The sequence below is a fragment of the Lissotriton helveticus genome, chromosome 3_1 (assembly GCF_964261635.1).
Source record: "Lissotriton helveticus chromosome 3_1, aLisHel1.1, whole genome shotgun sequence".
NCBI classification, from domain to species: Eukaryota; Metazoa; Chordata; class Amphibia; order Caudata; family Salamandridae; genus Lissotriton; species Lissotriton helveticus.
The window spans coordinates 1,202,323,280-1,202,339,298 of NC_136061.1; the positions used below are offsets into that span (position 1 = coordinate 1,202,323,280).

General features: G+C 47.3%; 1 long non-coding RNA gene across 1 annotated transcript in view; it reads right to left on the minus strand.

The window, feature by feature from the left end:
• The window catches only part of LOC144824908 (uncharacterized), a 78,954-nt gene extending 70,302 nt beyond the window's left edge, over positions 1 to 8,652 (minus strand). Inside the window, exon 1 of the long non-coding RNA XR_013609172.1 lies at positions 8,475 to 8,652. This is a non-coding gene — a long non-coding RNA (uncharacterized LOC144824908). The remainder of the gene's footprint in view (positions 1 to 8,474) is intronic.
• Positions 8,653 to 16,019: the final 7,367 nt, after the last annotated feature.

Genomic DNA, 16,019 nt, shown 5'->3' on the forward strand with positions numbered 1-16,019 from the left:
AGGAAGTTTCCATGGCATATGGAGCAAGTGCTCAGGGAATGGGAAAAGGATGAGGCAACACATCAGGAACTAGAATAAGTGCCCTTAAGTAGGTTACATCTAGCCACATTTGTAAAAAGGTTAGGCTTTGGAAGCGGGAGTGTCGCAACAATCCTGATCTAGCCATGATTGATACTCAGGCTGCAGATTTATGGTGCAGGGAAACCTTCCCTCAATACCCAGACCCTCTATGCCACCTCCAAAGATCCAGAAACCTGGCATGCCACACAGTTCCTCCGGCCCTATGCAGATGCAAGGAGGAAATCCCCATTTGCAACAGAGCAATAGGGCTCCCCATAATTTATCTGCATCTTAGAATGCGCTGGTTCCTATGATGTCCGAGAGTTCCACAGATTTTGACCAAACCCATTGATGGTGCCTGAGGGGGGTAAGAGGAGTGCGTACTTTACGCAGTGTTAGAAGTGGACCATATTGGACTGTATGTAGATGGGGAGATGAACGGTCATCTCGTATCTTTCTTGATAGACACAGGAGCCACTTGCTCGACTGTCAGAACAGTTGAGATCTCAAACCCCTCTAAGGATAAGAAGTCCAAGTTGTAGACATTAAAATCAGCAGAGTACCAATCAGATTACTGCTCCTGTCTGAGTAAACAATGGAGACTTTTAAAAACACCACCAGTGTGTGGTGTGTGATTCAAGCCCTGTACACTTACTAGGTTGTTGTTCCTTTTCATAATCGACTGTGTCATTAACTGTATGCAGGATGTAGTCAGGATTCAGACCCAAGGAGCAGATGGAGAGCTCAAACTACAAATGCCAGAACCTGCCATCAGGCTATATATATATCTGTTCATACCCAAAGAGGACCTATCCATTGATTTGAAAAAGACAGTCAGACCCAATGCAGCTTTTCCTCAAACACGTCCTTACAAGATGACTCCAGAGGCCATTGCAGGAATCACTCCTGTCATTGAGTGCATGATAGACCAGGGCATTCTAAAGGAAGTCATGAGGAGTCTATGTAACTCTCTGATCATGGCCTTACAAAAAGCCAACAAAAAGTGAAGAATAGTACAGGACTTGCAGAAATAAACCGAACTGTTGATCTATGCTATCCTCTGGTACCTAACCCTGACATGATTTTGTTCCAAATTCCCCCATAAGCTGAATGGTTTACAGTCAATTACCTTTGCCTGGGATTTTTCTCGGTTCCCCTTCATGAAGAGATCAGTTTCTCTTCGTATTTTGGTTCCAAGAGAAGACCTTTGTGTGGTGTTGCATCCCTCAAGGGTACAGTGAAAGTCCATTCTATTTCCATCAGATACTTAACAGAATCTAGAGTCTCTGCAATTACCATGTAGCTCGACCGTGATCAGTTCATCAATGACCTTCTGATTGCATTGAAGACCAAGAAAGCCTGTAGGCAAGACACTATTGCTCTCCCCAACCATTCAGCTGAAAATGGGCACAAAGTTTCTGCCAAAAACTTACAGCATTGTCAAAAGGAAGTCAAGTACATGGGGCATCAGATAGAGAAGAGAGTTAAAAAAGTGTCCCATGAACGTATTAAAACAGTCCTTAAGGTAAAGTCCCCAACTACCCAGAGAGAAGTGTGAATATTCTTGGGCATGGTTGGCTATTGCTGACAATAGATCCCAAATGTATCCTTTGTGGGAAAGCGTTTACTGAGGCTGATGCACACTGACGTCAATGACCGGGTATCAAACGATAATTAAAGCATGAAAGCCTTCCAGGAGCTCAGAAAATGTACTGTGCAGCACACCCAGACTACACTAAAGAATTTGGGCACTTTTGTCATGTGAGATGGATGTGCTTTATCTGTGTTAACCCAGACCCATGGAGACACTGAATGCCCCATCTGACATTTTTCAGTGACACTTGATCCAGTAGCTGCAGCCTTGCCTCGTTGTCTCGAAGTGGTCTCAGTGATAAGCCTTAGCATTCAACAAACAGAAAAGATACTGATGGGCTACCCACTAATTGTAATGGTCCCTCATTTGATGCTGTGCTTATATATCAAAAGTAGATAACAAGCTTACTAGTTATCTTGCTAACATTATCAATATCCCGCATGAACCAACCAAATTGGAAGAGAAAGGTGCATGGGAAGAACAGGCTCCCTATTTGTGTCTATTGGAAGAGGTTATCTTAAGATAGGAAAGTAGCTAGGAAGTATAGGTGGAGGAATACTGAAATTGCTCTTAGCACTTGTTTTGATTATACTAATTTGAGTTGCATGTGTGTTTCTCTTTCTAAAATTCTGCAAAGGAAATTCATCAAGCAATGGGAGGAACTGTCAGTTTAAGAAGCTGTCAGCAACAAGAGGAAGCAGAAGAAAAAGAATTGATGTAAAGGTTAAAGAGATTCAAAGCGATCTGTACGACACCACGAGGGTCATGGGAGAATCCAAGGGAAAGAACTTAAAGCTGATGAATGCTGTGTTATAATAAATATGTAAAGTGAGGATTTAGAAATCATCAGAGAGGGGTTGTGAGGGCTGTTTTCTCTTTTTGCTTTAAATATATTAGGAACCGAACTTGCACTAACATGAACCGAGCTTATGTTTTCCTCCATCTTGAACTGATGTTGCAGTATACCACATGATTATTGTTGTTGCTGCTTCCTGCCTCTAAATAAGGAATGGTAAGCTCTGCAAAACAAGACAGTGACATTTTCCAGAAGCTACTCACGCACTGTATCTACCCAAGGACATCCCAACTGACTCAGACTATTGTTTATACAAAGCGTCTATTATAGTGATTAAATAAACTGTGATAACAACTGAATGCAATGCCATAGTGTTATGAGAGTATCTTCTAATGTATTCTGTAGTAAAATGTTTTCTTCTAGCTTGTTCCTCATTTGTGAATATCCTGGGAACCATGTACTGTGTAGTAATGTATGAAATCTTATGTCTAAATCCTACAAAATGACTTTCTTTTCTTCTGTGAACAGAAACCCCATTCCCCACTTTTATAAGATAAATCTATGCCTGATTATTCATTCAACTCTACTGAATTCTTTGTACTTATGATCTTTGTTCTTTATTGCCAACTATACTGATGATACAATGCATGTGTTTTGCTTAATATTTCTTCATATAAACTCCTTACAATTTTGACCTGAGTCGTTTAATCTTGCTGAGCATTTCACAGTTCCTAATATTGATTTGAGATCACACATATTAGAGAAGCATCCACTCGGGGAGCACCAACGTCCATATAGGCACTACACCGCTCTGGGTTTAAGCTGTTGCCATGTACTTGGTAGGGTCATGAGAAACTGGTTTCTACGCCGACATCCAGCTAGGGTGTCTTTTGTGACTGGGCCTTGTCTTTTTTCCATTTCCTTGTGTGGCTCAATAGTTGACCTTTGCCATTGTGCAATGTTTTGAATGTTCTGTGAGAAGGGAAGGAGATGTATGGTAATCTCTCATGTTGATATCCTTCTCCTGCCTACTAATTTCTAACTATGTAATGGAATTCTTTAAATGTCAAGAGTTAGTGCCTGTGTCTACTTAAAAACTGCTCTGTTCAGTTGCTGATGTGGTGACTGGCCTACAGGTGTCACAGGGTTGCTGGTGATTAAGCTTAGGTCCTCAATAAAGATTCACCTGTTCTTGTCATTTCTTCACAACAGCTCTCTTCCCAGTTGGTAAAATCAAATGATTGTTGAATTACAGTCCTGTTTTCTTACCATAAACTTAATAGCAGTATTTATTATGATTCAGGTTCTTCCTATCACTGTTAAAAGGAGACTAGGAAAATATGTTCGAAAAGTGATTGTTCAACAGCACCCAATTTCTCACAAGGAGAGGAAGAGATTAATAAAAACATTCCTTCTGGTTCAATAATTTCCATCTTGCACATTACACAGCTGGGGTATGAGTGGTTCGGATGGTGAGACTCAGAGACTATTCTCACCAAAGAAATGCCACTGTGTTGTGGAACCTGCCCAGACTTGAAATACTAAATTCACAGACAGCCTATTTTGGTGGTAAAGACTGGATTAAATGCCAATTCTCCTAGTGCCGTGGCTAAAACTTTCCCATGGTTCCATGTCTAGTGGTGAAGGTTGGGTGTTTGTGTCTGTCCACCTCACTGAATTGCATTACCTTGTTGGGGGTCTTTGTTATGTATTTTTATAGCACTTGCTACCTTAACTAAAACAGTTTCTAAAGATGCTTAATATTCATAGATGAGAAACTAAAGGCATAAGGGGATGTGAGGCCTAAGATTTTAGCTCATTCCAAACCAGTAATCAAATTACTTCATATATACAGTCGCTCACCAAACATAGCAATCACAAGCAGAGAAGGGTTACTCCAGAGTGTAGTAGACGGATAGTAACTCAGATACAGCATAAAGGTATTGTCAAATGTATTTCTCATCTAGTGACAAGGGGCTTAATTTAGAGGGAAGAATGGAATTAAACCCTCATATTAACTCCATGACACACTGCCCACACGATGTACACGCCCGTCTTACAACCCATCCCCACCAAACTCCCACCCTGCTGGCATCAATGCAGCTATCGATCACACTACAGACTATAGTTTTTGGTCCCTCGGAAAATGCGAGTACCAATGTTTTAGAGGAAAGAATAGGAGAGGCGGGGTTGCAACGAAGTTGAAATATAAAATATACAGTTGAGTTAAAGGAGTACTCTTATCTGTTTGAGTAAGGTAATAAAATGAAAGTATTTATTTTCCTTATCAATTAGTTTTGCCTCAATGCATTTTCATAACTAAAGAACAAGTACACAAATTGCCCCATCCTCCCGGGTGCATGGGTACAGTTCGCCATAGCTTGGAGTGAAGCACACTTGACGCCTTGCAGCATATTTACGAAGCAAGAGTTGAACCTTAGGTATGTGCAGTGCTTTAAGTGGGATGAAAAAACTGGGGAAGGTCTCTCTGAAAGGGTCGTGGCCAATGCAGTTAAGGGCGTGACTTAAAAATGCCTAAACAAAAAATCTGTGCGCTGCCTGACTGGTATTTTGCTGCTTCTGTGATTGAATCCAAATACATAATAAAACAAGTAACATGACATCTACAACAAACCAGGGTGATTGGCTCTGTCAATGGCTATTAGTTGCATGAGACAAATAAGCAACTCCTATGTATTTGTTGTATATAATATTGAAAATGCTTCCGTTCTGAAATGATGAGACTGTGAAAGAACTATAACGAGCTACCTCAAAGAAACTGAAGTGTGGTATTAATGCAGAATTAAGATTTTTATTTTTCACCTCGAAGGTGAGGGCAAAAATGGAGAGCCCGATAGGAACTTCTCTCAGCACCTGCTTTTTAGAACTGCCGATGCTGAGCACGGCAGGACCCTGCCCACTTAAAGCCCTGGGTGTGTGTACGATTATAAGAACAAGACTATCTCTCCATTCTGTGCCTATGGAAACATGTATTTCCCATTCTGACATTGTACACATCTAGCACACTGCACAATGGAGATGTGGACCTGATTTATAGTTCAGCGGATGGTTTTTACTCACAAACTTGAAGGATATACCGACATTCGTATTACAATGTCGGCCCCTGGGGGATGTGAAGGTCACAGACCAGTCTTACCCCAGGAAATTTCGTGCAGGCTGGAAGGACAGGGTGGGGAGGGGGTCAAGGGAGTGGGTTAGGGGGCGGGAGTAGGGTAGGCTATTAAGGTGCCAGGAGGGGAGGATCCTGCCTCTTTTTGACACCTAGCACCACCGGGTAGGGTAGGTTGAATTTAGTCCACCCACCCACCCTACAGGTTGTAGGAGAAGGGTTGGGGCAATGGTTTAGCGTGCCAGTTTAGGACAGGTTGCGGGGCTTTAGGCGCAGAGGTACTTTAGGCGCAGCGGTACTTTGAAGGGGTGGTGAGTCACATATGGGCGGATTCACCCCTTGGTGGGGGGAAAAGTACACAGGTGACTGATTGCGGGGCGAGGGATGCAATGAGCAACAAAGGAAATTCAAGACAGGATGTCTGGAGGGCAAATGAAGGTGAGAATGGGGATATGGAGGAGGTTGCAGAGTGAAACGGGAGTAGTGAAACAGGTGAGATGGTTTGAGGGTGGCTGGGGAGAATGAGCTGTATGGTTATGATGAAAGTTATACATTTTTGCATTTATGGTTTGTTAATAAAGTTAACTGTTGCAACCTTGTCCTAACAGAATGGCCTTTTACGCTTCAAGTAACAGCGTGGAGTGTAGTTATTGCACAAGTGCAATACTATCTTATGATACTTGTTACAGGGCTGGCAGAAAATGCATCACCTTGTGTCGGAGTAACCCACCTGCAAAACTCTAATTCAGGCGCATAGGAAGATATCCTTGCGCCGACAGAGGCCGCTCTAGGGTCAAGCCATGGACGGTGAGGCAGAGGCAGCCGGCAAATCCCATGTTTTTCCTGTTAATACTATCGAGGGATAATCTTTTTTAATATGGGAAAAAATCCGCCATTTTGATGCTTAAAGGTGCTGTACATTTCAGATGTTACTATTGCCCAAATTAATGGCTTGGAAGGATGAAAGACTGAGTTTTCTTTTCTGAGATTTACAGTGGAGAGTCGGTGATTACTCGGATGTCAGCAACAAGCGATGGGAAATCATCTAGCCAGTGGATTCTATAAGCATTAGATGGGGCTTGCCTATCTCAGTTAATTTAACATAGCTGGTAGTCCCGTACTGCAGTGTAAATATGCATTTATTTATTGGCCTTTTTTCTTGATCGTTGTTTTGCAAGAAATCGGACCTGGGGCTACAGCAGATATGTTAAGGTGTGTGCGTGCAGGCTATGAATCTGTGAGTCGAACGCAGGGTTCCAGGATCCAATGTAAACAATTTAGCCACTAAAGACTTTATTATGAGTTCCCTGGTAATCCCTCACGTCTGATGAGACCCTCAGTATCTCACATACGATGTAACTCCCTGCCACCTGACGTCACTGATGCCCCTGTATGAATAACTCTGGTGGAGAGAATACCGGGCATATAACTAGCCATATCTCGTACTAGGGCCCATATCTCTTCTTCTAAAGGTCTGTAGGAAGAGAGGACACATTTTCCTTGTGTGAAACACTAATATATTCTAGTCGGTTGGTCAAGTGCCACATGCTGTAAGAAAAAAACTAGCTTGTCAACCCCACAGAACACAAATTGCTTCTAGTTTAGGAGTCCAACGTTTTCTGTATTTAAGTTTTCTGCAAACAAGTCAACCTGCACTACTAACAAATGTTGTCGCTGTTCTAAAAGTAACAAAATCAGACACGATAACATTACTGGCCGCATTGTGCAAGATTACAATACCAAGGACCTCGGTGCATCAGTAGTATTGCAAAAAAAATGCCTCATCATGGGTAACACATAACAATCACAGCTGAAATGCACTATTCACCAACCTAATATTTTCAACAATGTCTTTCTAATATAGTATAATTCATCATTAACATATCCGTTTTAATATTTTTCAGAAATGCCAATATTTTCTACACATTTCAGATGAAGGTTTCTGAAAATACACATATTTTCAATTTGTGTATAAAATATCTTAGTTAAAACAAGCAAAAGCTTTTTTAATCGGCTGGGCAGCACAGAGGGGAGCTACTTACTGGTAGATGGAGAGCTACAAGTAGCTCACAAGCTACTGGCTGGAGAAGCCTGGTCTAGCTGCTCCTGGTGGAGAGCTTTGATGACGCAAAGAGGAACCACGTCGATGCTATACGTATGTTGTGTGAATGTATATCCATACATTTGCACGGTACTCATCACCATTGTTACAAATTCGTGGCGCATTCACAGACTGGGTCGTACTGACCTAGGAACGCCACCATGCAAACGTGCCCGTTTGTGGATGTTAAGTTACATGTGGTTAGGAGACAGTTAGCTCAATGCTGAGTTAAAACGTGGTTGGCCACTAATTACTTTAACTTGCATTGTTCATTTAAGTTGTGTGTTATATTGTGTATATATTTACCAGATGGTGAAAGGCCTACAGATCAGTAACTGCCATGCCACATCACACTTAAAATCACAGTTTCCATGCATTTTATATACACTTGACCTTTGGATGAATTGCGAAATACATTGTACGAGACTGTCCCTGAAGCCACAATCCCAGCACGGATCCGCACGCGTCCAGGAATCGTGCAACATCCATGGCTGGAGGGGGAGAAGGGGCTCGCCCAAGCCCTTTTACCCTAATAGGCACGCGCGCCTGCCGATGATGTCCTGACTCGTGACGACATTAAGCCACATGGAGGTACCAAAAACAAGTGCGATATAGTACTCGTGCTACGCCAGTTGTTAGATTCATGAACCAACCCCCTTTTTCTGCTCTTTACTTTTGTCCAGCGTTTAAAGAGGACAAGCTTGAAGCGGAATGCACACTGTCTAAATAAGCAACAAACAAAACGTACAAATTGCTGAAAAAGACAACGGACTGAACCTCTGTTTTGGCGCACCTCTTCCACAGATTCTGAAAGGGCTTAAAAGCACCTTGTAGACCTCTTCGGGGCGCTGTTCCTGCCTCTCGTTGGCACCGTGTCCGTGTGGTTCTTCGTTGTCGGTACCGAATGGCGCCCAGGAATCTTCCACAACGGAGCAAACTTCCGAGGTAGGGCGGAGGAGGAAGTATTAGTAACCAGCGAGGATCGCTGTAAACTCGCCCCATTGACCCTTGGCACAGGTGTGGTTTATTTCTCACACCTTCCTGGATTTCCAGCAAGGCTTAACCCCCAGTAGCGTAATCGAGGCGCTGCACAAACTGTTGATGTTACTTCAGTGCTGGAATTGGAAACACTTTATTCAGGGCGCCCATGAATTGGGTGGGGGTGGTCAATGTGTGGCAGAGGAAAGAGAGTGGAGTCATGAGGGGAGAAATCATAAAAAACAGTCTTACAGTCAACTTATACATATATATATATTTTTAAAGTATGCCGTAAATTGATTGGCAACAAGGAGAAATGTGAGGCTGCTCTGCTTAATTAATTGGTCACATATAGGGTGGCCAACTGGCATGGGCGCAAATTCAGGATGGTGAGTGTAAAAATTCAGGACAAAGGGTCAAAATTCAGCGCAAAAATTCAGGACAGGAGGTCAAAATTGAGAATGAAAATTGGGGACAAAAGGTATACTTTACAGACACATCAGTGGATGCCATGCAATAGTATATAAATTAATAGGCAAAGAACATAAGTACAAGTCACTTCTACTGCCCGGTCACTTTCTCCTGCCCGGTTACTTCTGCCCGGTTACTGCTCCTGCCCGTTCACTGCTCCTGCGCGGTCACCGCTCCTGCTCATGCCTGATCACAGCACAAGCCACATCACTTCTCTTGCCCCGTCACTTATCCTGCCCCGTCACTTTTCCTGCCTGTCGGTCGTTATGCCTGACTGTCCAGTGAGACAGGTCAGGCAATGAGGAGGAGGAAAGAAGGACAGGAAAAGGAGGAGCATTTAGGTTGTGAGCCAGTAACTTCCTGGCAGGGAATAAAGAAGGTTGCCCCTGTTAGAGCTCCGTGTCCTGTGATCATTTGGGCGGGTAAAGGTGTGACAATGGCGACGAGGGTGGGATGAGCCAAGCCCCACACACAACGTCACGCAGCCCAGCCGAGTACCGGGCCCAACGATCAGCCAGCAGCTTCGGAAAGAGCGTGCAGAAGAGCGACGCCTGCGGCAGGTCCTGGCTCACGGACGAGCGGAGCAAGCAAGAGCACGCGAGGGCGTACCTGCGTGATAGCGCCTAGCTGCGGAGAAGTGGAGAGCCTGCCAAGCGGCGCTGAGGTGCGCTAGTACCTGCCCCTCCGAGGCCTGTGGACCGCAAGAAGTGGAGAGCCCAGTCGAGCGGCGCCGAGGTGAGCGCGATGTCCCTGCACCCCTTCGAGGCTTGAAGACGGCGAGGGTGAGTCCCCAGCACACGCGACCGCTAGACAAGCCAGAGCGGGTCCACACGTGCGCCTGAGACTGCCGAGAGCCGGGGAACATGGCGGCCATGTTGAAGTCAGGCGCCGGCCCTCAATAGACCCACGCGTCTCACACGGCGGCCATTTTAAAGTCAGGCAAGCCCTCAATAGACTCACGCGTCCCACGCGGCGGCCATTTTAAAGTCAGGCAAGTGACCCGAGCACCTAAAAAGGCGGGAACAAAGCCAAATACATCACGCAGGAGCAGCAGAAGACAATTATAAGCTGAAACACTCACAAGCACTACTAAAGAGTACCAGAACAATCAAATACTGCTGACAATGAGTGCAAATACCTACTATACAGAACCACCATGTCTGATACCGATGCCCAAAGTACGTCCTCGACCGGAGGTGCACCCACGCAACCCACCACAACGGCGGTGCCTCAAGTAGCGTCCATAGGAGCACCTTTCATGCGACAACCACAGCCGCTGGTGCTGACGCCTGGCAACACCATGGGCCCTGCATGGAAAACCTGGAGCGAGGACTTTGAAGATTACATGGAAGGGTCTCTTGTACAAGACTCTAAGCGCAAGCTGGTTGCGTTACGAAATCTTGCTGGCCAAGAAATAGCACAAATAATCAAAGAAATGCCCAACGTTGCCACAGCCACTTATGACGAAGTGAAGGCTGCCCTTGATCGGCGATTCCTGCACAAGCGCAATGTCGATTACGAACGCTATGTGTTCAACCTAGCGTCTCAGGAGAAAGGAGAGTGCATGGGTGATTTCATCACACGCATCAAAAGGATGACGCGTCACTGTGACTTCGAAAACTTCAAGACGGAAGACGCATTACGGCTCCGAATCATCGATGGTTGCCGTTCAGAATCGCTACGAAGACGCCTCCTAAAGAAGTCCTACACACTAGAACAAATCGAAGAACTTACAAGGATTAACGACCAAGCAGAAGACCATGCTAAGAGGATGGAAACACACAATCCTGAACACAAAGACAAAGACCACAAAGAGCAGGTTTTCCGAATACAGTCGCGCACAAACATCCACCCAGGGTCGAGTGCGCATAGGACAAGCAAGCATCACCGCAGCTCTCGGAAATCACCACCCCGCCGAGACTCACGACATACCAAACACACCAAACCTGCACCTGCCTGTTATCGATGCGGTCAAGACTACCCCCACTCAGGGCAGTGTCCGGCCATCGGCCAACGATGCCACCGATGCGGAAAAGACAATCACTTTGAGATAGCCTGCCAGGCCAGACAATCTGCCCGAAGGTCACCCACTCCACGATCTGACACCCGGCACCATGCCCGTGCTGTAACGAGAAGAGAGAGCCACTCGTCAGACTCCTCAGGTTCTAGTACCCGCTCGACATATTCCCACCAACGACACAGCCGATCCACAAGTGCGCCTCGTTCTCGTCATCACTCCACGAGGTCACGGGCTCACCGCTCTTCATCCAACAGCTCATCGGCACTCACCACAGTGTCACAAGACAGTGACGAATATGTCTGTAGAGTGTTTGACTCATCAACAACAATGCAGGACAGTGACGAATACATATGCATGGTGGCTGATCCAGATCGGCTCAAACAATATCCAAAACTAGACATCCTGATAGGAGACCATCCAGCGAAATTTGTCTTGGACTCAGGTGCTTCGTTGAATTATATATGCGCGCTAGAATACCAGAAGATGAAGAACCGACCCAAACTAGAGCCAGCGGCAGTCCGCATTTTCACATGGATGTGCCGGAAACCACTGCCGTGCCTTGGCCGATTTCATACCACACTGACTTTCAAGAACAGGAAAATTCCTGCATACGTCCACGTCGTGGAAGGACCCGACTTCGCCGACTGCTTGCTCAGTCTGCCAACAGCGGAACGACTGAAGCTGGTGGAGCTGCTATACATGACGGAAGATGCCCCTGACATCGTGGCAAAATTCCCGAAACTGTTCAAAGGTCTGGGCAAACTGAACCATTTCAAAGTAAAGCTCCACATCAACGAAAACATCACACCTGTTGCCCAGCATCACAGGAAGGTGCCCTTCCACCTGCAACAAGCCGTTGATGACGAGCTACAAGACCTTTTACAATCAGACATCATAGAACGCACGTCTGGACCCACCCCTTGGGTATCACCGGTCGTGGTGGTCCCGAAGAAAGGACAAGACAACAAAGTCCGGCTATGCGTGGACATGAGAGCGCCCAACACCGCCATCGAACGGGAGCGACACCCAGGGCCTCATATCAGTGATATGATCACGAAACTGAATGGTGCTACCATTTTCTCCAAACTTGACCTGAACAAAGGTTACCACCAACTGGAGCTCCATGAACAATCGCGCTATATCACGACATTTACCACGCATCAAGGCTTATTCCGATACAAGTGCCTGAACTTCGGCATTTCATCAGCCGCCGAAATCTTCCAGGAAACGATCCGAAAGGTCATACAAGGGATCCCGAACTCCTTCAACTACAGCGACGACCTGCTGGTCTTCGGCAAAGATCAAGTTGAACATGACACCGCGCTGGATAGAGTGTGCCACGCGCTACTGCAGGCAAACCTGACACTGAATGCCCAGAAGTGCGAATTCCACAAAAGCACCCTCAAATTCTATGGCCATACCTTTTCAAGTGAAGGCATGACACCAGACCCCGACAAGGTAGCCGCACTTGCTGACACTCCGACACCCAATGATGTAAGCGACCTCCGCTCCTTCCTGGGAATGGCGAGCTACTGCGCGCGATACATCCGCGACTACGCTACCATCAGCTACCCGCTCCGAGAACTGACACGTCAAGGACAACCCTTTGAGTGGTCACGAGCGTGTGCCAAAGCCTTCACAGAAATAAAACAAGCTGTTGGGTCTGCCACTAACCTAGCATACTTTGACACAAACAAAAGGACAGAGATCACTGTTGACGCCAGTCCGGTGGGTCTGGGGGCCATTCTCGCCCAATACCGTGAACATTCTGATCAACGGCACATCATCGCCTATGCGAGTCGCAGCCTCACGGACACGGAAAGAGCATACTCCCAACCGGAGAAGGAAAGCTTGGCTGTGGTGTGGGCGTGCGAACACTTTCACTTGTTTGTATATGGAAAACATTTTACCATCATTACTGATCATCAAGCCCTCCTCACAATCCTTGGCAATCCCAACGCTAAGATGCCACCCCACATCGAACGATGGGGTCTGAGACTCCAAGACTATGTGTACACGATCGTTCACAAACCAGGAAAAGCTGAAAACCCTGCGGACTATATGTCCCGCCACCCGTTGCCGAGTGCCACGAAAACTGTATCTCTTGCAGACGATTACATCCATTTCGTCATTGATGCAGCGTGTCCTCCTGCAGTTCCCCTGGAAACCATCCAAAATGCATCTGCTTCTGACCCGCTGATTCAAACTGTCATGTCCCACGTGCGCAACAACTCCTGGCGCAACGCACTGAACACCGCGCCTGGATCGGATCCTCCCCTACACGACCTCACAGCGTTCCACCGTGTTCGTGAGGAATTGTCCATCAGTGACAATGGCCTTCTCTTGCGAGGGGGAAGGATCGTGATTCCTCACAACCTGCGCCAAGGCATCATTAATCTAGCCCACGAAGGACACAGAGGCCTCAACGCCACAAAGAAGACTTTGAGAGAACGAGTCTGGTTCCCCTCTCTCGACTCCATGTTAGAGACAACTCTAAAAGACTGCATGACGTGCCAACTAGTGAGTCGTGAAGAATCACCAGCACCTCTTCAAATGTCCGAACTGCCAGATGAGGTGTGGAAGCAAGTAGCGGTCGACTTCTTTGGACCGCTCCAGTCTGGACAATACATCATGGTTGTCATGGATGAATATTCAAGATTTCCCTTCGCGCACATGATAGCATCCACCAGAGCAACTGCTGTCATTCCCGTACTGGACGACATCTTTGCAGCATGGGGTGTCCCCGCAAGAGTCAAGTCCGACAACGGGCCTCCGTTCAATGGCCATGAGTTCGCGGATTTTGCGAAGCATCTCGACTTCAAACATCACAAAATAACTCCACTGTGGCCGCAAGCCAATGGCATGGTAGAGAGATTTATGGGTACATTAAAGAAAGCCATCCAACAAGCAGAGATAACACGCCGCGATGTCCAACAAACTTTGAACGAAGTACTAAGGGCCTACCGGACCACTCCCCACAACACCACGAATCAGTGCCCAGCCACAATAATGTTGGGAAGGACACCGAGAACAAGAGTGCCCATGGTAAACGCCACGCCTCAATCAAGGACCGTCACTGTGGACCACGAAACACTAGTCGACATTGACAAGGAAAGGAAACAGAAAATGAAGATCTATGCAGACAGTCGCCGGCACGCCAAAGAAGCTGACATCCGCGAAGGCGACTGGGTCATAGTGAGAGGAGACCGGCGAACGAAAGCAGACAGCCGATACCTGAACCTTCCCTTACAAGTCCACAAGAGGAAAGGAACCATGATTACAGCCAAAGCTGATCACAAGCAAATAACGAGAAATATATCTCACTTCAAAAGACACTATCCAGTGAACAGACATGAATCATCCTCAGGCCACACGTCCAGTGACTCTACCAGTCAGAACGACAACGCCGAGATCCACCATTATCAACAGCCGCGAATGGCTAATAGTCCTGAGCGACGCCGACACACGCCAGAGAGAGAGACTCGCCCCAAACGCCTGGTGAGGAAACCACGGCGACTCGTCGAAGAAATGTAGCACCACTTCTTTGAACAAAAGGGGGAGATGTCGTGTCGTTATGCCTGACTGTCTAGTGAGACAGGTCAGGCAATGAGGAGGAGGAAAGAAGGACAGGAAAAGGAGGAGCATTTAGGTTGTGAGCCAGTAACTTCCTGGCAGGGAATAAAGAAGGTTGCCCCTGTTAGAGCTCCGTGTCCTGTGATCATTTGGGCGGGTAAAGGTGTGACACTGCCTGTCACCTCTCCTGCCCCATCACCTCTCCTGCCCCTTCACTTCTCCTGCCCCTTCACTTCTCCTGCCCCTTCACTTCTCCTGCTCATACCTAATCACCGCTCCAGCCCGTCACTTCTCCTGCCCTGTCTCCGCTCCAGCCCCGTCACCATTCCTGCCTGTTCACTGCTCCTGCCCGTTTACTGCTCCTGCCCGGTCAGCACTCCCGCTCATGCTCGATCACCGCTCCTGCCCCATCACTTCTCCTGCCCCATCACTTCTCTTGCCCCATCACTTCTCCTGCCCCATCACCTCTCCTGCCCCGTCACCTCTCCTGCCCAGGCCTAATCACCTCCTGCCCCATCACCACTCCTGCCAGTTCACTGCTCCTGCCCGTTTACTGCTCCTGTCTGTTCAGCATTCCTCCTCCCGCCCAATCACCGCTCCTGCCCATCACTTCTCCTGCCCCGTCACTTCACCTGCTCCGTCACTGCTCCTGCCCCGTCGCCTCTCCTGCCCCGCGACGACTCTCCTGCCCCTTCACTGCTCCTGCCCCATCACTGCTCCTGCCCGTCACTTCTCCTGCCCCATCACCTCTCCTGCCCGGTCACTTCTTCTGCCCGGTCACTTCTCCTGCCCGGTCACCTCTCCTGTCCCGTCGACTCTCCTTTCCCATCGCCTCTCCTGCCCCATTGCATCTCCTGCCCCATCACCGCTCCTGCCCCGTCATTGCTCCTGCCCGTCACTGCTCCTGCCCCGTCACTCTCAGTGAACAACATTGGCAAATTACACAAGGCCGCAAGTTCCCCACAGTACTCTGTTTAGGGAAAGCTCCTCTATAATTACTATCTACAATCTACTGGCTCCAAGTGAGTTACGGGCCTCAAGGCACTCCCTTGCACATGATATGCTAACGGCAGATGGCCCATTGCCATTCGAAAGGGGATAATCAGCCTCAGTCAGAATGACAATGGGCCTGTCCACCATCTGTGAGGGGCTGCTACAGCCTCTGGAGTTCAACATAGAAGTGCGAGCTGGGAGAACTTTTAATCTGCCCGATTACTTCTCCTGCCCCGTTACCGCTCCTTTTCTGTCATTTCCCCTGCCCCGTCACTGCTCCTTCCCATTCACTGCTCCTGCCCA